This window comes from Tamandua tetradactyla, chromosome 1, assembly GCF_023851605.1.
Source record: "Tamandua tetradactyla isolate mTamTet1 chromosome 1, mTamTet1.pri, whole genome shotgun sequence".
In the NCBI taxonomy this organism is placed as follows: Eukaryota; Metazoa; Chordata; class Mammalia; order Pilosa; family Myrmecophagidae; genus Tamandua; species Tamandua tetradactyla.
In genome coordinates this window covers 71,349,184-71,374,421 of record NC_135327.1, presented here as the reverse complement: position 1 = coordinate 71,374,421, position 25,238 = coordinate 71,349,184, and the positions used below count along the sequence as shown (strand labels likewise).

Below are 25,238 nucleotides of genomic sequence, written 5' to 3'. Positions count from 1 at the left end.
ACTACAGACTGCAGGAAAAAGCATTTGGAGAGCTTGATTTTGGACACTATGAGTCTACAATCCATGCTGGCGCGTGCTCTGTTAAGGACCTTCCTCAAGCACCATTTCTGCTTATGCCGACACACTGAAATCAGACATCAGGTCTAAAATTAAATAGCACTCTACGGCAGGAAAGGTCTCCTTATTTTCCCATACAATCTGTGTTGAAGGGCCCCTTTTTGTCTTTTGTTTTGAAGGTTTTCATTTTTATTTGTTCTTTCTGTTTCAAATCTATTCTGGATTGATGCTTTCATAAAATATGATAAAAATAAATCACTAGCATAAAAAGATCAGACATTTTAAACACAACTGAAGACATATGAACTATGCCCCAATAATGTTGCGTCATTCAACAGCAAGACTTTTGCATTTCATTATATATAATCAAACAAAATGAAACACGAGACAAAAAATTATAAAATTGTACATTTGTTCTTTGACTTTGTGCTCAGAGATCATCAATATAGAGAAGGGCATTGTAGTATAATGAAAAGCTTGTCTGGTCCTTGATGACAGTGTCTAGGAAAGTAACTGCTACATTTTTGTAATTTTCCCTGATAGCAGCATTTTCTGTTATTCACGCTGGGCCGAGGTTCACACCTGATAGTTTATATATTAGCAAGACGACAGGGTTGGTCCTGGCTACACCAGAAATTCCAAACACGTGCTTTGAGGGCTTTGAATTCTATGGATTGGTGAGGGACTAGAGTCACTGTTCAACCAGAGGCATTGAGTCCATCAAGCAAGCCAACATAATGAAGCTCCTGACAAACTTTGAAAACACTGAAGCGCCTACAGCTTGCCCTGTCTATCTCTTCCTTTGGCTTCTTCTTACTTGTATCCTTTTACTATAGTAAAGCTATAATGGTAAATACTGTGCTTTCAGTGGGTTTATGAGTGATTCTAGCAAATTATTGAGCCCAAGGGTAGTGGGAACCCTGGAATTTGTTGCCAGTGTGCAGGCCTAGGTCCCTAAACTTGCAACTGATGCCTGGAGGGACATCTTGTAGAAGATAGCTTGTATAACCCGTGAGGTCTCGCCTAACTCTGGGTAGAGTCAGAATTATACTGGATTAAGTTATTGCAGTATTTGAAGTTGGTATTAGAAGCTGCTGGAAATTGCTGTTAGAAGTTTTTAATATCTATGTAATAGGTCTTTTTCACTCATAAATTTTTATTATTGCTCAATAATAAGTAAACGAAAAATATAATTAAAATTGTGATTTCCCATATACACATATTTTCAGCAACTGCTGAATATATTGTCAAGAGAGAAATAGCAAACTAATCTTCAGAGCAACAAAGGCATTTATTTGGAGGTTTAGAATTGCAATTTATAAGCACAGACTCAGGTAGCAATCCATACCATGTCCTTCTTGGCAAGGGTTTTCAAAGGAAAAGAAGATTAGATAAATTGTTTGTGGTTGGTGGATATTTGGGGTACCCCAAAGGTCCTTCAAGTTAATAGTTTACTGATTTCTTTAACTTGTAGTTTGTTTATGGTGTCCAGATATCCATAGAGTTTGAAGGAATATTGCTGCTTGAGGCTTTACATACTTTGTCAGTTTGTGATTTCTGGTTGAATTTACATTAATCTCCAGAATGACCTCTTAACTCCATTTTAAATATCTTAGCCATAGTAATTTTATTTTGATTTATTTCTTTTTGTACTTAAGTGCTAGCTACTTTCAGCAAGTGATTATGAAAAGTTAAATTTAAATGATTTTCCAATGAAAGAAATGGATTCTGTATCTATGAATTTCTGCTCCATGGATTTTCCTTTGATGCAAAGTAATTTTAGCCCATTCTACCCAATTTGTAAAGTGTTAATTGATAATTTTCCATGGATGTACAATACGAAAATCATCATTTACTTGATCCAAGCTGTTGTTAAATGATCAAGAATGTCATAATCTGTACAAATCTGGTTCTTTTAAGGCTCTAACTTTTAATTCTCCCCTTTGATCTTGTCTGCCTTTGAAACACATGTTTAATTATTTCCTTTCACAGAAATATTTGGATCATTAAAAATGCCAACTATGTCACACAGTAAACAAGACTCCCTATTCAGTCTCTATCTTTAAACTCATTTCATCTTTTAGGGACACCCCCATAGATCATTTTGCAGCTCAAACTTTCTTGACAGAATTTTTCTCCATGAAAACTATCATACCTCACCATTCAACAATTGTTGTTATAGCAATTTTATATTCTCAATTGACAATGAGAGTAATCTCAAATTGAAGGCTTTGTAACTTTATAACTTATAAAGTTCACAGATTTTACTATGGCACTATGCACACTCTTTAGCTCACCACACTTTAAGGCTAGAGAACAGCAAGGCTTTCTTAATGAAGAGATCAATTATTCTGCTGATTTATCTTTTGACACCAGCTCCTTATTCTCAGTGACCTTCCAGAGTGTTTTCCTGTCAACATATCCTGAACATATGCAAATACAGTACTCAAACTCCAATCTACATTTGAGAATAAGGTAATACTTCATAGTTTTATGCAGTCCAGTGTTAACTGTGTTTGTCTGAATTGAAAATGAAACACAAAAGAGTTTTCCTTCCTTTCGCTATAATATCAAATAACACATATACCTAAAGAACTATCATGTTAGCTATATTTATGTTATAGCTATTGGAGGCGGTCTTTTCATTCATATTCTGCATTTATGTGTGCCTTTTGGTCTTAAAAACTATATTATAGCAAAATATTATATATAAATTCACAAAGCATGATGTTTAGACGTGAAATATAAAACATCTGCTTTGTCAAATCTTTAATGCAATGTTCTTACATTCATATAAATCTTTGGTTTCTAATTTATATCTTTATGCTGTATATGTAAATTCTGCTTACATTTTTTGGTGTAATTGCTTCATTAGTCAGTGTGTCTCTAAAAGTAATACATGATAGCTTCAGCACTTCACTATCAGTTATCCTTTTAAAACAAAAGCTCAAGTTATAAGGGAACGTACTTCCAAATAAAATTAGGAAAAATAGTAAAAAATTAAGCTAACAGAATTACAAATAAACCAATTGAATGGGGTGGAGATTAAAGGAAATTATCTAAACAGCTTTGGAAAAAAAACAGATTTTGTCTGGGACAGTTTAATGACACAAAGAACTGTATAGAAACACTGTACTGTAGTACATGTGTTTCCCTAATGAGAATAGGTTAGTAATTCTGAAACTACTTTATGTGTACAATAGGATTATAAAAGTAAGTAATACATTGGAGATGATGTGAAGCAGAAATAGAAGTTACAAATATGTAAGATTAAAGGTCAGAATGGCAATCAAAGGAATCAGTATGAGATCAGAGATAAAGCTGGTAATAGAAATGACAATAAGTATGTGTGTATGTATGAGTTAGTATACAGGAGGCAAAAAAATCACAATCACAAATGTGGAGTATGCAAAGGGTAGCTACAAAATAAATTTAGAGTAAACATATATAATATTAATGTCCATAATAGCAACCTAATTTAAACATCTTTCTTACAATCCAAATCATTACTATAGACAAGAAACAAAAATACAGTTTATAAGGATTTGAACCAAAGAAAAAAATTATTAAATTTGTTGTCAATGACAAACTATTTATAGATAAACTATGAGAATCAATCAGCCATTTTTTGGATACATAGACATCAGTACTAGATATCAGCAATTACAAAATTACTTATATGCCATCATTTACAAAGATATCAGGAAACACCAAATACTGAGCAATAAACCTAAAGAAAAGGTACAAGATCTGCACACAGGAAAATGATTGACATTACTGAGAAAAGCTTAAATAGCTTAAATAAAGTGAAGAGTAAGCATATCATTTTCATGAATTGCAATATTCAGTATTATAAAGATAATATCAATCTTCTCCTATCAAGCTATCGATCTAATTAAATCTTAAAAACCAAGCAGATTTTATTTTACAGAAATCGAGACACTGATTGAGAAATTATACAAAAATGCAAAGAACCAAAAATTAAGCTAAGTTCATGTTATCTACATTCTTGAACAACAGAATGTATTGCGAAGTGACAATCATTAAAGCAGTGTCAAAATGAACCATTGATAACAAATACATCCACAAGATTTCAGAAACAGATCCACCCACTAGATATTTTTATTAATGACCAATATGACACTGAAAAGCAGAAGTGGGAAAAGAGAGGTTTTTTTATTAATGGTAACAGAACAGTAAATAACCTAAGGAAAAAAAGAATTTAACAGCAAACCCTATATTATACCATATACAATTTCTATACAGGTAGAAGTTTCATCTAAATGTTTATTTTTAAACATTAAAGCTTTTATAAGATTATTTAGGAGAATATTGTAGTGATCCTGGGGCAAATAAATCTTATTAAACAGAAAAAAAAACTATAAAAGAAATTATTGATAAATTATAGCACATTAATTCAGTGTCAGTTAAGTTCGGGTGCCAACTGAGCTAGGAAAGGGATTCAGTGGTTTGTTCAAGCAGGTACTGGCTTGATTGTTACTATAAGGGTGTTTTGTAGATGAATTTGCAGCTGTAATCAGTTGACTGCCTATATGCCTGATGGCATTGCACTCAGCAATGGGGGGAGTCACCTCATTCAATTAGTAGGAGGTTTTAAAAGCCAGAGTTGGGAGTTTCAGAAGTCAAGAAGGAGGATATTCCCCTCTACTTCAGCTAGGCAGCTTTTCCTGGAATTCAACTTCATCTTTATCAGAGTTTCCAACTTGTGGCCTGCCCTGTGGAATTTGGGTTTGCTAATCCCTATAGTTATGTGAGCCAATTCCAAAAACCAGTCTCTCTCTTTTCTTAATATCTTACTGATTCTGTTCCTGTAGAGAATCCTGGACAATAAAGATTTCCATCCAATACTAGACAGCATCAAGAGAAAAAAGGCAAGCCATGGATAGTCAGAAGATATTTTCCTTAGATATAATGGAAAAAGGGCTTTTATCAACAATAATACACATCAATAATAAATGGCATATGTCCTAGTAGAAAAACAGACAATAGACTTGTACAAGCATTCCAAAGAAGTGGGGAGGGGAATCTAAAGAACAAACTTATTTAGCTATCAGGAAAATTGACATGAAAAATGAAAAAGGATACCAAGGCACACCATCCAAATGGTGAAATCAGAAAGAATGACAAAAACCATTTTATTTTGTTTTTTTGCTGAGGATGTGGAAAAACAAGAAATTTCAAACATTCTTGCTGGCGTTAATGTTAATTGGCACAAACAGTTTGGAAAACTTTGGAGAATTATCCACCAAAAGAGCTTAACTTTGGTTTATGTAGATCAAAGAAAGACATGTTTCTAATCTTAATTTGACTTCCTGTGGGTGTCCGTAATTTTATTACCTTTGAGTATGTTAAGGTGAGTTAGGGTGTGGAGTCATTGTGAATAGAATCTTCAAAGATGTTAAGGTGTGGTCAACTGAATTAGGGTGTGCCTTAATATATATTCTTGAATCCTTTTTAAGCAGAAAAATTTGGACACAGGCAGACGAAGAAGGCCACATAAGAAGAAGCCAGGAGTCAGCAGAAACAGAAAGAGCAGAAATAAAGAGAGAGATCATCGTGATGAGAGGCATAGATGCAAGCCAAGGAACCCCAAGGGTTGTAGCAAGCCAGCACCAGAACACTAGAGACTTTGGAAGAAAGAATGGCCTTGCCAGTGTCTTTAATTATGGACTTCTCATGTATGAGAAGTATGAGTATGAGTTAATATGTACTTGTTGTCTAAGTCAGCTCATTGTGTGATATTTGTCATAGCATCCTGGCAAACTAAGACACACCTACTATATGAACTCATTATTTCACTATGAGATATAATACAGACCTGAAAACGAGAGTTAACAGTGGGTTGATGATCCATCTGCTTTCTCTTCAGATCAACAAAGGAAATGCTTAACTAGAGTAGACCCCTTGTGAATATGTTACTTCACAAGGTTTATTTTGATAGAAAAATGGCTGACCATAGATATGAAATCTAAAGTAAAAATAAAATACTTTCATCAATGTACCTGGCATATTAAGTTGCTTATTTTCAATAAAACTTGGATTTATAAATTGATGGTATATAAATATATACCATAAATTATAAATTTATGAAAGGAAGCTAATCCCTTGATCTCTTTATTCTTTTATACCAAACCATTATAAAAAGCAATAAACCTTAATTCTAAATGGCATCCACTGAATTGACATGTGTCACAGACATTGTTATCTCTTATCTATTATTCTGAAGCCAAAATGGATTAATGTTGGGGGTTAAATTTTATCGCCCCCAAAGGATATGCTAATATATTAGAAAAGTACTAACCACCAGTATTTATGAATATGACCCTAATTTGAAAACAGAGTCTTTGCAGGTGTAATCAAGTCAAAAGCAGATCATACTGAATTAAGGGGGACTTAATTCCAAGGACTATTGTCCTTATAGAAAGGTCATGTGAAGACACAGGGACACAGAGACACAGAGAAGAGAATGCAAGTGAAGGAGGCAAAGACTGGAACTATATGTCTACAGGTGAAGGGACTCCGAGAATTGTTAGTGACACCAGAAGCTTGGGAAGAGCCATGGAACAGATCCTTTCCTATAGCTTCTAGATGGAGCAAGTCATCCCTGTTGAAACCTTGATTTTGGACTTCTAGCTTCCAAAACTGTGAGATTAGATTTGTGTTGGTTTAAACTACGTAGTTTGTGGTGATTTATTATGGGGTCCCCCAAAATTAATGCAGTCCCAGTTCAAGGAAAGAGACAAATTGGAAACACCTCTAATTATTTGGGTTCCTTTTCCCAGAGAGGAATGCTGTGTGAGATAGCAATTTCACCTGTACACTTTGGATTATTAATAATAGGATAAAAAAAAGAGGAAATGAAGGAGATTTCTACTAGAGAGGTAGCAGTGCCTTACTGGCTACTGGGGAAGGGGGTAGATGAAAAAGGAGTTTCAGTATTGGAAATGACACTTGCACCTCTTAAAGGATCCATCAGATGTGCACCACAAAGCACAGTTTTGATGAATTCATTTCCACTTATGAGACTCATAATATGAGAAATAATATATTGTTTGACATATTTTATGCATTTTTGAAAAGAGTCTTGAATTTACTCTTTCAGTCTAGTCCATGGAATTATAAAAGCAGCGACAGAAGGCGCAGGCTTTTCTCGTCCCACCCCTGGTGCAGGCCCTAAGGCCCACTGAATGTCAGGGGAGAAGACCTGAGGGCGGAATGTAGAATTTCAGAGGATTATTGGGTAGTGTACAGCATTAATCTAGAGGGATAAAGATGACATTCTAAACGGTTCAAACATGAACTTCAGAGTGTGCAGAGATGAGGTAGAGTATAGTAAGGCCGTAGTTAAACAGCAAATAAGAGAATAGTCTACACATATATTCACATCACTGTTACCTGAAAAATTGATTGGCATTAATATTATGGAACTCTGCCTCTACTATTCTACTGATATGACTGTCGGCCAAGTCAGCTCTTTGTCCAGTTTTTATTGGTCATGTTGCCAATTTGGAATTGTGCAAACTTTCTTCTCTAGAAAAATTAAGCAATATAAAATTCCAGGTGAAAATCAGAAGCCACTTTTCTGGTGAAGCCCCACTTGGCTTGGACAAAGGCATAAGATTCAAAGAGACTGACTATGCTGATGACAGGTGATGAAATACTGTGGCATTTGTGATTGCTTCAGCCATATTACCAATATGTTAAAGACTGTACAAGAAGTGCAATAGGCCAAAGGTGACTGGAATTCATAATAGAGTTCCCTAATTTCTTCTATCTTATACTATTTTTGAGTCTACTCAAGCACAATTTGCACCTATGCAGAATGGCCTCCAATATACTTTTACAACTTTGTCACAGTGATATTTAAAGTCTTCAGCAAACTCTGAAAGCACAGTGTGGTGAGATTTGACCTTGATAACTCTAAAGGATAATTTGGTGCATATCACTGATTTATTATTATAATTGATCCTGTGAAGAAAGAAGAACAGCCTAAGGACTGCAGTAAACCATATGGCAAATGGAAACTGCAGAATAAATCCACCAAAAACTTGTGCATCCAGTCTGAGAGATGTTTGAAAGCTACATGCAATGAAACAACTAGAGACAACACTCAAACTGTAAAAAATAATTATCTCTTACTGATCCTTCTCTAAAGAGGAAACTTCTAGGCTTTGGTGAGTTTGGGTGAAATCCACAACTCCCTCAATTCCCCCATGAATCTTGTGACCATTTTTTGAATTTACTAGGAAGGAATCTCAATTTACATTGAGCCTTGCAAGCAGAAACAATGCTCAGAGATTACAAAGGGCTATTGATGGGGCAGTGTCACTGCATTGTAACTTTACAATGACTCAGAGGGTTTTTTAAGTGTCTGCACCTAGAATGCATGCAGACAGCAGTTTTTAGCAGAGATCCAGTTCTGCTATTCATCAAACCCTGATGTTGAACCCTGATGCAGCTATTCAATATAGCACTCTTGAAAGACAATTGCTAGCTTACTCCTGGACATTAGTAGAGACTGCTTCTACCAACATTCATGGGTTAAGCTGAAAGCCATGTATTTGGTGGTACAGGAGAAGGTAGGCTAGGAGGAGTTTAATATTTACGGAAACTTAAGCCAGTAGCCAATTGGCTTGCCATTTCAATAAGTGCCCTAGAAAACTGCATGATAAACTAATAAAATATACCCAATAACATTTTCTGTGGGAATTTGGAAGAAGAATTAAGGTAGGTTATGTTTCTGACCACTACAGAGCATCATATACCCATCAGAAGGAAACTGGAATGCTAAGGTAGAAACCTTAGTTAAATCTTATAGCCAGGCTTATGAAATGAGCATTCATGTATATGCTCAATCAATGCAGAAATGGGACAATTGATAGTAAAATCTTATTGCATACACTGAAACAATTAAGTTGCAAGAAATCGAACCCAGTGTCCATAATAAATAAATTATCTGAATATTGCTTTAAGTAGAACTTCCTCATGGATGAAGGACTATGCACAGTTGGCAAGAGAATGAAACTGAACTCAGGAGAATGTGCAGACAGTGGGGTAGTGTAAAAGTGTGTGGGCTAAAATTGATACTTTTTCTAATCTAGACTTTGCTGATTCTGCAAAAGAAACATAAACAACCATAGAATATACAGAAATAAAATAAATAGATTTACAGCAGTGAATATTCTATTAATTGGACCCACCTGGTTGTATTTCCTCAAATTATGTACTTCATTGCTACTGTCTAAAAAAAATGAACAAGAAAACCTAGGGGATATATTACATTATTTATCACCCTTGAAGAGTAGTTTCGTGAAAATTGGAATGGGCAGTTAAAAAATACCGGTGGTGAGAAAGGACTGAGGAGTTCACCGAGTCAACTAAACAACTGTGTTCTCAGATTGAAGAAGGTAGTAACCATTTTGTCTTTTCCATCTGTTATCTTTCTTTTTTTGCCCATCACCAGTAGGGGGCAGTATCCATGCACAAGAAACATTGATACCACTGTGGTATCTCTACCACATATTCTTACTGAAACTTTGGAATGGATCATAAACCCATTCTCATGTAGCTAAATTAGATTTAACTAAGATTCTTTACTTTTGAAGTCATGGCATGACTGATGTGAATTTCCCTGAGTATTGGGAAATAGATCATGTCATTCATAAAAACATGTTCAAATCCTAATCCGCTGTCCTATGGGTGTGAACCCATCTGTAAATATGATCTTCGAAAATATTATTAGTTAAGATGAGGCCAAAGTGAAAGAGGGTGGGCCTTAATCTCATATAGCTGAGGTCCTTACAAGCAAAGGAAATTGGGCATAGAAGTGGACGCCAAGTGTGGAAGCCAGAGAATAAGAAAGATGTTACCATGTGCTGGAGGCGAATAATAAGCCAGTACCAAACATTACAGACTGAGAAAAACATGATGGTGCCATGATTTTGGACTTGGGACCTCCCAAACTGTGAGGCAATAAATTCCTGTGGGTAAGCCAACCAATTTGTGGTATTTGCCATAGAAGACCTAGCAAAGTAAGGCACTCGATGAGCAGTGCTGTCAAACTTGAAATCCACCCATTGTATTAAATTTAAGCATAGAAATAAAAATAATTGGAAAAAAAAAGGCAACCAAACTCTAGTAGTCACAGATGACATTACTTTAAATACAGAAAGCCACCCAGAATCTGTAAAAGATGATTAGAATTAATAAGATAGCATAGCTGGTAGGTCAGACATGAATGCCTACTTTTAAAACAAGTTAATTTGTATATACCAGCAACACAGTTAGATGATTTAAGGCAAATTTAGAAAGATAGTTGATATAGCCAACAAAAATATTAGGTGGCTAGAAATTAATTTTAATATCATGCAATTTATTCTATAGAGTCATTTATAATATTATGTTTAAAGACATTAAAGCAGATCTGAATAAAGGAATTAAATAATATATTCATAGGAACAAAAACTGGGTATCTTACATTAATTCGGCCAAAATATATAAATAGGGTCATTGCAATTTTAATAAAAATTTATTAAGTTTAAATTGCAAAGCCACATAGATACTGAAGATGAAGACAAAGGAAGAAAAGGAGAAGGAAAAAGAGAATGGAAAGGCATCTTGCTTTACTAGACATAAATATTTATTATAAAGCTATAGTAATTAAAGTATTTGGGTACTGAGGCAGGAATAGGGAAATAGACCAATGGAACTGGTGACAGATTCATGGCTGTAAAACAAATTGATACTATAGATAATTAACATGGGGATTTTAAAGTATGTCCATAAATTATTCAATTCTTCTCCCTTCAAGTAGAATCTCATTTCCCTCCCCTTTAATGTGAGTGTGACTTGGTAACATAACAGAAGTGATCATTTTTGACTCTGAACACTAGGTTATAAAAACACTGCTGTTTTCTCTCTGGGACACTTGGCTTAGAGGAAAGCTGCTACTATTATATAAGGACAGTTCAGCAGCCTTCTGGAGAGGTCCACTGGTGAGGAGCTGAAGCCTCCTGCCAACAGCCAGTCACAAGCCATGCTTTCCACTGACTGAGGTCTCAGCCAACATTTTTTCTGCAACTTCATGTGAGACACTGAGATGTAAACACCCAACTAAGAAGCTCCTAAATTCCTGACACAAAGAAATCCTGAGATAAATGTTTGCTGTCATAAGCCACTAAGTTTTGAGGTGATTATTATATAGCAAAAAGTGACAGGAAAATGGATTGACTTGTCAATAAATGTTCTTGGGACAATTTCATACCATGCATGGAGATCAATTCAATGCTGATTAAACACTTAAATAAGACACTTAAACTCTACTTAAAAATATAAGAAAACATTTTTATAACCTAGGTTTAGTGTCAATATGAAATAAAATTTATAACTTTAAAAGAGATGATTGATAGAGTACATGAAAATTTAAAAGCATTTAATAAAGAATAACATAGAAGAAAATTTGTGCATTATAAACTGGAAGATAGTTCCAATGCCACTTGAATATATATGCAGTTTGGAAAAGCTAAAATAAAAATGGGCAATCTAATCAAAACAAAAATGGGCAGAATAATTAAATCAGAGTTTCAGAGAACAAGAAGTCCAATTGTCAAGAGAATATATTAAATACACTCAAACCAATAAAAATCAAGGAATTATAAATTGGAAGCAAAAGAAGATGGCATTTCATACCCAACAATTTAGGGAGTCTTTAAAAGTAAAACATTATTGATCAATATAAAAGATGTGGGATAAAAGGAATAGTTAAATCCTCTCATGGGACGGGTAATAGATATAACTGGAAAACATTTTGTCACTTTCCTGCTGAACTGAAGCTGTGTATGTCCATCTGGGTGAAGACCACTCCATTCTTTGAAGTGCTCATATCAAAATTTTGAAGTCCTCTTTGAATGGCTCCTTTTTCTCAGACCCTCTGACATGACCAGTTTTCACTGTCCTAGCTACCACCTCCCTGATTCAAGTAACTGTCATATATTATGAATATGCCTTCCTAACTAATGTCCCTTCTCCTGGCTTTGTAACCCCTCCCCCATAATTCAGAATATTCTCACTACAGTGATATTATTGAAATACAAGTCAGATTATGTCATGCCTGATTCTCAAACCCTCCATTTAAATATCTTGTCACTCAGAGAAAAAAAACAAATTCCACAGGCCTTTCCTAATCCACCCCAAGCTTAACTCTTGGAGCTGAAGTCTTATTTCTATCCCCCTTTTTGCCCTTTGCTGGCACATATCAAGAGAGCTTCTGCCCCAGGCCTTAGCTTTGGCTCCCACTTCTGAAAGTGGTTTTCCCTTGGAGTGACTCTCTTCCCTGCTTTGAGTGTTATGGTAGTTAGATTCAGTTGTCAACTTGGCCAGGTGAAGGCATCTAGTTCTGTTGCTGTGGACATGAGCCAATGGTACGTGAACCTCATCTGTTTCTTATTACATCTGCAATCAGCTAGGAGGTGTGCCTGTTGTAATGAATGATATTTGATTTAATTGGCTGGTGTTTAAATGAGAGTCAATGTGGAACAGCTCAAGCAGTTCAGCATACCTCATCTTAGCACTTGCAGCTAAGCCCAGGCCTTTGGAGATGCAGAAAGGAATCACCCTGGGGAAAGTTGTTGGAACCCAGAGGCCTGGAGAGAAGGGCATCAGAGATCACCCTGGGCCTTCCCACGTAAGAAAGAGCCTCAGTTGAAAGTTAGCTGCCTTTCCTCCGAAGAACTAATGAAATAAACTCCCTTTTATTAAAAGCTAATCTGTCTCTGGTGTGTTGCATTCCAGCAGCTAGCAAACTAGAACAGGTGTTTACTCAAATGCTACTTTCTTAGTGAGACCTGTAATTACCATATGTAAAATGTCAATTACTTTCTCCCAGCACTGCCTCTGCCCTGTGCTCTTGTGTATTTATTCCTCTTCCTGATGTATTTTTCCCCATATTATCATAATCATCTAGTGCCTTAGTTTGACTCGGTTTTGAAGCTAGGAGAAGTCCAAAACAGAGGTATCAGTGAAGTGATGCTTTCTCCCCATAGTCTGTGACACTCTGGTGGTGGCTGCGATCCATCCTTGTGGTTCTCTGGCTTTTATCTTTACCTCCCTTCTCATGGTGATGCTGTCTTCTCTCTCTTCCAGATTCTTTGACTTCCAGCTTCTGGATTCTCTCTGTGGCTTTCTCTCACTATGTCTGAATTTCTGCTGCTTACAAAGGACTCCAGTAATCTGAATTAAGGTGTATCCTCGTTCAGTTAGACCACTTCTTAACTACAATAACATCTCAAGAGATCCTATTTACAATGGGTTCACACTCATATTAATGTGAATTAAGATTCAGAGCATGTCTAAATTAGGACACTTAATCCCATCTGCCACCTCTAGTAAACACTATCTTTGCTAGTTGCTAGAATGGCTTGTAAATATTTGATCATTTCTTCCCTTCCAGGAATATGATAGGAATTCATCATCCCAGCTGGAAACTTGCTTCAGGAAAGGAGGTTTGAGTGACAATGCTTAGTGTCAATTCTGTGCAGAAGCTTTAAAAACCCATGTGAAATGTTTTCCTTACTGCTCTATCCTCAGTGCCTGACATAAAGAAGATTCTCAGAAATAAATAGCTGAATGAAGTTTGAACAAGTACACTATGACCTACTGGTTCTACTTCTTCAAGAAATTCTTGCACGGCCATAGTAGGAGATACATTCAAGAAAGCTAAGGGTAATATTGTTTGCCATAGGAAAAGGAAACATTAATGAAACAAAAGTAAAACACAACAATGTGAAAACGAAAACATTATTACAAAACTTCTCATTTGTTGAATAGATAAATCTACTGTGTTGTTTTCTCACAGTAGAATAATATGCAACAATAAAAAGAATGAACTACCATTTTAGACAACACGCTGGAACCTGAGGAATTCAATATTTTGTGATAAAAGCAATTCAAAGAAAAAAATATAAAGTATACCACCATATATCTAAATTAAAAATATAATGAAATAAAACAATGCCATTTTGAAGATAAATATATGTAAGAAAATTATATCCAAATTCAGTGAATGATAAATGTAACTTTTGAAACAGTGGTCACCCTTGGGATAGTGGAGTAAGAGGTGGATAGAATTGGGAAGGGAATTATGGGGCATGGTCAGTAATGGTTGTGATCACTTTCTTAAACTGAAGAGTAAATATGTGCTTTTTTGTGTGTGCCATTTGTTTTATCATTCTCTGGACCTTTTAAGTACATATATATGTAATACCCACTAATACTTATTTTGTATAAAATGCTTCTAATGCACACATGTGAATCAATTAAACAAAAAACAAGAAAGTTGTGACTATGAAATTTGATGCCATGCTTTCCCACTGCAGAGCATCTCTTCTAGCATTGTGTCTCCACGGACCATAACGCCTAACTGTTCTCTCTCTCATGAAGTTGGTGTGAGGATAAATCAGATAACTACCATTACTGCTTGTTATGTATTGATCATTTCTGTTACTGTCAGAAAACACAGTCCTATATAATCAGACCCACCTGTGCCTGCATCAAACAGAGAAGCAAGTCTCTTTGTTTTGGCAAGGTGAGTTTATTGAAGATGCATCATCAAGGAACTGGAGGAAAAAAAATTTTTCTAAGACTGTTTCCAAGTGGGAAGGGTGATTTTGGCTTTTACAACACAAACAAACAAAAAAGATGCAAAGGTCCAGAAGAAAGCAGGAAAAAAAATTAAACTAAATAAAAAGTCACAGAATTCTTGAGTAACTGTTGCTTGCTTCATTTTGTTTGGTCAGCGTGCTAGTTTGAAAAGATTATTTACCCTAGAAAAGATATGTTTTAATCCTCATCCATCTTGTGGAGACAGCTGTGTCTTTTAATCCCTATTTAGTACTTTAGGTTGGAAACTTGATTAAATTATCTCCATGGAGATAAGACTTGCCCAATTGTGGTTATTAAATTTGATTAGAGGGAGATGTGACTCCACCCATCCCAGGTGCATCTTGATTAGTTTACTGGGCTCCATTAAAAGAGCCGGAAAACCACGAGAAGCACTAGAGCCCACACAACCAGAGACATTTGGAGATGAAAAAGGAAAACACCCGAGGGAGCTTCATGAAACAAGAAGCCCAGAAAGAAAGCTAGCAAACTTCACCATGTTTGCCATGTGCCTTTCCAGTTGAGAGAGAAACCCTGAATTTCATTGGCCTTTCTTGAGTGAAGGTAACCTTTTGCTGGTGCCTTAATTTGGATATTTCTGTAGCCTTGCTTTAATTGGAACATTTTCATGGCCTTAGAATTGTAAACTTGCAACTTAATAAATTTCCCTTTATAACAGTCATTCTATATCTGGTATATTGCGTTCTGGCAGCTAACAAATTGAAACAGTCAGCATATCCTGTTATCTGGTAGGCTCTCCTCTCTTTGATGACCATTCAGGCCTTTGATCTTGTCCTTCAGAAGTGAGGATGGTGCTGATATTAGCTCATATGATGATTCATTCCTGTAAGCAGAGCAAGGGCAGGTTTCTGGAAACAGAGAGCAAGTTTAATGTGATTGTTGTTGTTGAGATTAGACCAACAGCAAACTATTTCAACAAGGGTTCTTCATGCTTAAAATAACTTGAAGTCTGCTTGAGTGAAATGAATATACTAAAGAGTTCCTTTTTTTAGCTACTGAAGACAGAATTAAGCATTTTCCAGCTAAAGGATTATATTGAATATTTTTTCTTTCTATCCAGCTATCATTTCCTCCATGGCAGAACTGGGACTGGATATTTAATATATTGTATAACATCGTCTTTTCAACTGTACAGCAGAGCCATATGAATATTCTTATTTAAATAAGAGCATTGAAGATCAAAAAAGTGAAGAGCTTTTTTCAAGATTACTCAGTTGGTAAGTAGAGGGGCTGGACTAAAGACCTGTACCTCTTGACAAAGTTGGAGTTTGCTCTACTCTGACCACTGCTTTACACAATGGATGTGAAAGCATTCTGTAAAATTAAATACATTTTAAGATTCAAGGGACTTTTTTCTATCAATTCTCTCTTCCAAGCCATGTTGTGTAGTAGGTAGGCTTTAAAGTCAGTTACTGCCTACTTTTAAAGTTTCAGTGCTTTAAATGCAAAGGTGAGAAATGACACTGACAGTCTTTGCCATCATGATGGTTTCCACTGATGAAGCTGCCTGTGATAAATCACAGAGAAAGGAAATCTAATCTTTGGTATCTCAGGCATTCATTGTTTCATTATACTTTACAGACCAAGTACTCAGTAATGCTTTCATTTATACAGCTAATTAAATAGCAGATTGTCCCTTCTTTTTTGTCTCTTCATTGCACAGGCAATGACCACTCTTCATTTCACAACTCAGTGCAGGACCTGTTGCTCTACCCTGGGAATTCCTCAAGGGTGAGAACTTAGTGAGACAGTGTTACAGCCTCTCAAAAGGAGAACGTAAAGAAGAATATAGTTATTGTGGGGTAAAATATTGCCTATACCCATTGAGGAAATAATTGTTTGATAAAATGAGAAGTGCTCCAAAATAAAAAGAGATACTCCCAGGTTTCAGAGACTGTGGAGACATCCAAATAACCATGAGTATGGGAGCTGGACATAGAAACATGGTAGAATGTCCAAGGAACATCAGGACGGAAAGTCAAATCTAGCCTCCACTGGCCTGGGGTAGAGAGTATGGCACAGAAACAGCAGCCTTCAGAGATCAAAGACACCAAATAGAAGAAACTAGGGCTTTCTCAGTGCTAGTCTGTGTGGCATGTGGACGATAGTAGTAGGGACCTCACCTATGCCTACACAACACAAAGCACGGGTCAGAAGACCCAGTGAATGTGACAGTCTCAAAATCACTGAGCATGATTTTCCTGCCCACCCAGTGAGACTAGACTTAGAATCAAAATAAAGTTGCTCATGCTCACTTCGGCAGCACATATATTAAAATTGGAACGATACAGAGAAGATTAGCATGGCCCCTGCACAAGGATGACACACAAATTCGTGAAGTGTTCCATATTTAAAAATAATAATAATAATAAAGTTGCTCTTTAGAAAAGAAAGAAACTTGGCATTTCCTGCACACATTTTTAAAAATAGAGACTCATAACTGCTCAGTAAATTTGTTGTTGTGAGAGTTGAGGGATTTCTGTCTAATAGTTTTATTTTCTCACTCAAGGATGAGGAAAACTCTTTTTCCTGAGATTATGTGGTTGGGAATGTTTGGAGACAGTCAAACTTTAAAAGAACTGCTAAAAATGATTTCCAATCAATTCAGCAAAATATTTACTTATTGTGCAGTATGTATTAGACACTATTCTAGACACAGAGACTATAGAGAAAGAAATACCAAAGCTCTGACCTGTAACATCCCCCACTCTGGTATGGGAAGGCACAAAAGGGCTGGTTGTGAGCTTAGAGGTGATGATGACTTTCAAACCTTAGTTGATGCACACATTACTGAATTCTGGTGATAATAATCCTCACCACAGCCAAGATATAGGGTCTGAGTAATGGGAATGAGTTCAGGGCTGGATTTTGCAAGGTAATTTAACGAAAGCGTAAGGACCTAAAAATATGAGGAAATCATGTGAGATGTGATGAACAGCGCAGCCTTAACTGGATTAGGAAACCCCTAAGTCAGAAAGATGCTGAAAAGAGGCAGAAAAGAGGAATTCAAAACTTTATATCTTCATAATATTAAAATGCAGGCCTGGTGGGTATGAGAGATCTAGGATTATTGATGAAGGTGGTCAGACTGTAGTAACCTGAAAGATTCTAAAGTTGGAAACTTCCTGAATTAGGAGAAAATCCAGGTTCTCATCATGGTTTGGGGATTGGCTGATATGTAGATAAACATCTTTTAGAGTTGAAAACATCAAGAACCTAAATCTATAGGATGTTAATGAATTACTCATATGGATACTTTTTTATCTCAGGATGAAGGTAATTGTTAGAACATAGAGAAACTGATTGAGTCATGAGTCTTAGTGCCATTAGCTGGCCCAAAAATCTTGAGAGGGAGTTGGGGGTTCAAGATATTTTATGTTGACATGCACAGAAGCATTGTGGTCCCAAGACTGCATGACTGTAATGGTGGTACAGTCAGGATTTCATCTGGAAAACAGACTCTGCTCTTGGACTTGGAGTCTTGGTGTATCAGGTGGTAATGGTGTTAAGATAAGGAAGGAGGTGCACACCATGTTGGAAGAACTGGGGAAGGGAGGGTCCAGGAATCAGCATTGAAGAATTGCAGCAAGGGGCATGAACACAAATGATTCTCAGAAGTTACTCAACTTTTAATTTCCAGAAGATGATGGTGTTCTAGTTTGCTAGCTGCCAGAATGCAATATACCAGAAACAAGTTGCTAGTTTACAGTTCTAAGGCTGAGATAATGTCCCAGTTAAAGCAAGTCTATAGAAATGTCTAATCAAAGGGATCCATGGAAAGATACCTTGGTTCAAGAAGGCCAATGAAGTTCAGGGTTTCTCTCTCAAGTGAGAAAGCACATGGTGAACACAGTCATGGTTTCTCTCTCAGCTGGAAGGGCACATGGCAAGCATGGCATCATTGGCTAACTGTCTCTCCTGGCTTCCTGTTTCATGAAGCTCCCTGAGAGGCATTTGCCTTCTTTATCTCCAAAGCGCTGGCTGATGGACTCTCTGCTTCTCATGGCTATGTCGTTCTTCTCTGCTCTATCTGAATCTCTCACATTCTCCAAAATGTTTCCTCTTTTATAGGAGTTCAGAAACTAATCAAGACCCATCCAAATGGGTAGAGACACACTCCACCTAATCCAGTTTAACAACCACTCTTGATTAAATCCCATCAACAGGGAGATGACCTAATTACAGTTTCAAACATAAAATACTGAATAGGGATTAGCTGCCTTTACAAAATGGGATTAGGATTAAAACATGTAGGGTACATACATCATATCAAACCAGCGCAGATGGCTATTCCTTCCCTTCTGCCTCCCAAATCATGTGCAGTTCCTCATACTGTCAAACTCAGATCCCAAATCATATGAGAAATGAAGTTCCCAGATTCTTTTCTGCAATATAAAGGTAGCCTTAAAAGAGGTGGTTGCAATGCTAAATTGACTACAGTCAATTCAGCACAAAGGGTCCATCACATATTCAACAATCTACAGCCTTTTATTAGGAATCAATGAGATCTAATTTACAGTATTTTATTTTGTTCATTCAACAGTGTCTTTTAAAAATGTCTACAATATGCAAAACACTCTGCTAGGTTCTAAGGATACTGTTATCCCTCTTGAAGGAGTCACAGCCTGGGAAATCATGTCTACATTTCTTGAAATTTCTTCTTTATTTTGTGAACTCCTTCCCAAATGGTTGTCTATGACTAGAAGCAAAACTCTGAAGACATATTCCTAAATTTAAATAATAATGTGTGCAAAGAAACATTGATTCTTCTTTGCATTTAAATTACATGATAACTAAAAATAATTAGGTATATAAATTGAAATGGGCCAAAGAAATTGCTCACTCTTGAATGAAAAACCAAACAAAAACAAAAACAATAAAGAATAGATGAGATATGGCTCTTTTACTTTTAAAAAATTTTCACTCAGTAGTATCCTTTCCAAGCCAAAGCAATGCCCCCAGCTTTCAGATTGACTAACTCTCAGCATTGTTTTTACATCAAGTTTCATTCTGCTGTGCATACAACTTGGGTGAGAACTCTAGGAGCAGGAGGGTTTTCCTTAGGAATATTTCAAAGGTTAGTGAAGATTAAAAACGGTAGTTTTATCTTCTGCAGAGACAGTTCTGTACGCCTCATCAATTTAAATGTAATGTTACATTGATTTGAAATAATCTGTTACAAAATGTGCTGAGAGATCTTATGGTAGGAATTCTCATTTGATTCTCCATCATTTTTGATCATGTTAATCCTGATCAAGCACTCCACAGTTGCACCCTCAGTATTCAGTCCCTTATGGTACTAGTCTTTTATTCAATACTAATTTCCCATTAACACTGACTTGTTCAATTCACTCATTTTGTACTCGGAATGCATCTGTGCTCTGTTGGCTACACTATGTTCAGAGGCAGGGTCTGAAAGGACACATCTGCAGAGATGAATGTGTAACCGGTTCAGGAAATGTTGGCAAGTGAAGAATTCAAAGCCAGTGGAGAAATTGAAGGAGCAAATATTGCTAAGTCAAATTCTTCTTAATTGTACCTGGACACGACTAAAGTTGGATTCTTGTATATAAATCAGTAGAGGTAGCAAGAAGAGAATGTAGATTTAAACTAACGTTTGAGTATTGAACTGCCTTAGCCAGGCAGTTCATGCAGGATTATTTTTAAATGAATGTATGCATTTCAGTATTCTCCCTAGATGAGGGCAAGGTCCTTGGGTTAAAATTCTGGTTCTATGTCTTATTTGTTGTAAGATACTGGACAAGTTGTTTAATCTCTTTTTCTTCGATTTTCTCTGTGTAAACTAGGAACAACAATGATTGTAGTCCAGGATTTTTTCCTGAATATCAAACAAGAGAAAGACGAAAAGCCAGACAGTTATGAGAAAGAAAAAGAGAAAGAGAGAGAGAAAAAGAGAAGAAAGGGAGATGTAGAGAAGGAAATACGTTTCTTTGAGATTCTTTGGACAAAATAGTATATTTCATGGGGCTAACTTTCAGCAAATACCCACTGAGGATACCAGGATTTAGTGGGTTTATACTGTTGCTAACAGGAGTTTTAATCTTCACAGAAACTGAACAGTATAAATAGCACACTCCCCAATTTAAGATAAGGAAACTGAGGTTCAGGCTAAGTAACATCCTCTGGGGATGACTGAGTTAGCAAACTACAAAGCAAGAATGAAAGTCAAATCTACTTGAGTTCAAATTCCCTGATTCATTCATTTCTGTTTTAGTTTTCTTGACTATTCTTGAAAATACCATGCAATGGTTTGGCTTAAATAATGGGAATTTATTAGCTCACAATTTTGAGATTAGAGAAAAGTCCAAATCAGGTTGTTATTCACGTGATCTTTTTTGAAGACTGGCATTCTGAGGATGGCTAGTGCTGACCCTTGGTTCTTGGCTTCTCCGTCACATGGCAATGCACATGGCAGCCTCTCCTGGCCTCCCCCTTCTCTCTAGGTTTCTATCGCCCTTCAGCTTCTTGCTTCTTGTGACTTTCTCTGTCTCTGTCTGAATTTCATGTCACTTATAAAGGACAGCAGTTATAGGATTAAGATCTACCCTGATTGAATTGGGTCATACTTTAACTAAAGAAACTTCTTCAAAAGGTCCTACTGACAATGGGTTCACTCCCAGAGGACTGGATAAAGTTTAAGAACATATTTCTGTGAGTGAGGCACATGGCTCCAAACCACTATAACAACTTATAGTGATTCTCAGTCAGAAATAAAATTTAATTGGGTATTTGGGGGAATATATTATAGCGCTCCATTTTCACAAATGACTAGCCCATTTTCTAAGATTATTGTTTAAATTATACATCTTTTCTTCAATGATCAGGAATAGCATATTCATAAAATGTATGGTAGTCTGGAATTTATATGCTCACCAGAAAAGTTCATTTTGTTTTAATCCATTCCTGTGGGTATAGACCTGGACCTTTTGATTAAGTAATTTCAACTGAGATGTGACTCACCTCATTCAAGAGAGGGGTCTTAATCCTCTTACTGGAGTCCTTTATAAGAGGATAAAACACATATAGAAGCTAAGATATTAAATTCAGAGAAGCATCCAGAGAAAATGAGAGCAGAAGCCACTGAAGCCAAAAACTGAAAGCAATGAAACTCGTAAGGAAAGGACCAACAGGCATTGCCATGTGCCTTTCTATCTGACAGAACATCCCAAGCTCATCATTAATCAGTCTTCAGAGGAGCTATCGTCCTGTTGATGCCTTAATTTGGACATTTACATGGCCTCATAATTGTAAACTTTTAAGTCAATAAATCCCCATAGTTAAAAGCCAATCTATTTCTGTTATATTGAATTTTGTCAGCTTTAGAAAACCAAAACAATATGCTTGGTCTCAGGTTTCTCATTTAAGACGTCACAATGTGTATGTTTGTATACCTTTTCTTAAAACTAAGAGCACAGGAAAATGAGTGTAAAAAGACCAAATAAAAGCTGAAACTAAATAGAGACTAAGAGATGAGGCATTTAAGAACATTTCTGGCTTCAGGTAGTAGAGTACGTCCCAGTGCATTAAACACTGGAAACATTTGCCGACTCAAGTCACCAATACATAGTTGTTCCAAGGATCCTTAGTAACTCAGTTCTGTCACTGAGTATTGGAGCTTAAGCTCCCTTCCCACTTCCCAGACTCAGAGCACCAGATTCTTTCCTTGTTTGCCATGTCAGCTTCCTAACGTATCACATCTTCATGCTGTGTCCAACAGACAGGAAGAGGCAACAAGAAAGGAGGTGCTTCTCTACCTAATGGCTTTTGCAGCCACATTCAAACAGGCATGGGAGAGGATGGTGTTAGTGGGTGGGACCTGTGCAGCCTTTGCAACCCACTCCCTGTGGTGGTGATTTCTGGGGCTAAGAGATCAGCCTAGGGGTTGGTTGGGTAGCCACAGAATGCTTCTGGTCAAACTCTGTAGGCTTCTGGTTCGTTTATTTCTAGTCAATTCCAAGTTCTTCGAGCCAAAGCCAAAATTATTGTATAGACAGTCTTTAAGGCTGAAACCTGCTATGCCTTAACACTGGCCTCTATGCTTTATTCATGCTCCTTTATTACATTTATAGCCTCTGCTTCGGAGCAATAAGAATTTACAGTTTCAAGTATGGAAGCCCCTCTTTTCAACTGATTCTTGCTACCTAGTTCGCCATTTTGGTTTGGTAGAAAGTGTAAATGGAAGAAGCTTGGAAAGATTATGTGGTCCTATCTTATACATGGTCAGTGTACTGCTTTCTTGCAATAATTTACTCTACTTTAGGTGATAACATGTGGAAATCCGTTTTTTTTTTCTCCTTTCTGTCTTGCTGCCTGTTCTAGTTTACTAGCTGCTGGAATGCAACACACCAGAGATGGATTGGCTTTTAATAAAAGGGGATTTATTTTTTCAGTTCTTCAGAGGAAAGGCAGCTAACTTACATCTGAGGTTCTTTCTTATGTGGGAAGGCTCAGGTGGTCTCTGCTGGCCTTCTCTCCAGGCCTCTGGATTCCAACAACTTTCCCCCGGGGTGACTTCTTTCTGCATCTCCAAAGGCCTGGGCTGAGCTACGAGTGCTGAGATGAGGAATGCTGAGCTGCTTTTGGCTGTATTACGTTGAGCTCTCTCATCTAAGTACCAGCCAATTAAGTCAAACGTCATTCATTGCAGCAGGCATGCCCTCTAGCCGACTGCAGATGTAAATCAGCAACAGATGAGATTCACATACCATTGGCTCACGTCCACAGCAACAAAACTAGGTGCCTTCACCTGGCCAAGTTGACAACTGAATCTAACTACCACACCACCTTTGTCTAAGCCCCTAGCTCTATTATAGGAATTTGGAAACAACGCGTGAGTTAGCCAGTGCAAGTCAACATGCTGAAATAGTTATCCTGTAGCTCCCAGTATTGCAGCCATACTCTGCATGAGGTCTTCCTTCCAGGTAATTGATTATTGTGTGACAAAGATTATAAAGTTCATATCCTAGAATGGTTAGGTGCTCACTGCCTCTATCTTCTTACATCCAACCAACTATGCATTTAGGAACTCGTACTTCTAGCAACTATTATTGCAAATAGTCAAATTCATAATCTAAATTCCCCTAAAGGAAGTGCTTTCTTCTTGGAACAAGATATTTCTTCCTATCTTTCTTCATTTAATTCAGTAAAGTTTTGTAGTTGGAGGTGTTGTAAATTTTGTTTTTAATTTTTATTGTTATTGTTATATTTTATTTAGGGCTTAATTTCTTGTGATGTCTCCTTCTAGGTATTTTTCTCCCAAATCATTAATTGGATCTTTTCACCCACTATACTGTCTATGTGTTGAGTATTATTATATACATTTGTTAAGTTATGTACTCATTTATAGCTGATAATATTCCTATATACACTAATTACTTACCATAACTGTATTTTTTTATTGGTAGAAAATCATGTTTTCTATAAATAACAAAAGATGTTTTCTTTTCACATATGTGTCTCTGATTAAGTTTTTCTGGCCTAGTTGCACTTATTAGATTAAAAAACATGTTGAATGATACCACTAATAGAGATACTATATTTGTTCTTGATTTTGATGTGAAAGCTCTCCTGTTTCACCTTTGAATATGATGCTGGATATTACTTTGTAAAAGAGAATCTTTATCAAAAGGAATTTTCCTTCTTTTTCTTCTTAACTTCCTCCTTCCCTCCTTTCTGCCATCCCTCCCTCCTTCTTTCCCTTCCCCTCTTTTCTTCTTAATTTTACCTCCCTTCTACCTACCTCTCCTCATTTCCTCACCCTTTTGTTCATTCTTTTAATTAAGAATATAAGTGTATTATACCAAATATGTTTTTGACGTTCTCAGGGTAAGTTTGTATGTCTTCTTTAACAACTTTTTGAAGTAATTTAAGACACAAAATATTCTAAAAAACAAAAAAAGAACAGAATTCCCATGTACCCTTTACCTAGCTTCCTCTAGGAACAGACCTTTATCCAAAATTTACTAGAATTTTGCACTCTGCATGTGCACATGTGTGTGTGTACCCCGTTCCATGAAATCCTATCACCTGTGTAGACTGGAGTAACCATCGCCACAAGTAGCATATGGACTGTTCCATCACCACAAATAAACTCTCCTTATTTCTGTAAATGATGGCTCCCTTCCAAACCTTAACCCCTGATCTCATCTCCATCACTGTTTAAAGGTATATAAATGTAACCAAGCAATATGTAACCATTCAATTTTAGCTTTTTCACTGAGCACAGTACCTCTGAGGTGAATCCACATTTTTGTGAACATCAATAGTCTATTCCATTCTATTGCTAAATAGTATTCCATTGTTTGGATGTACCATGGCATTTTTACCCATAGACACTACAAAGGATGTACAATTTGTTTCCAGTTTGAGGCTATTTCAAATAATGCTGCTCCGAACAATCATGTAGTTTTTGAGTGAGTATAAACCTTCCTCTCTAGGACAAATATATCAGTGTGCCTGCTTAT

At 36.5% G+C, this 25,238-nt stretch overlaps 1 non-coding gene across 1 annotated transcript; it reads left to right on the top strand.

Moving 5' to 3' along the window:
• The first annotated feature begins 17,001 nt into the window (after positions 1-17,001).
• LOC143652507 (U6 spliceosomal RNA) lies at positions 17,002-17,108 on the top strand. The gene has a single exon (XR_013160735.1). It is a non-coding gene; the product is annotated as a U6 spliceosomal RNA (small nuclear RNA).
• The last annotated feature ends 8,130 nt before the right edge of the window (positions 17,109-25,238 follow it).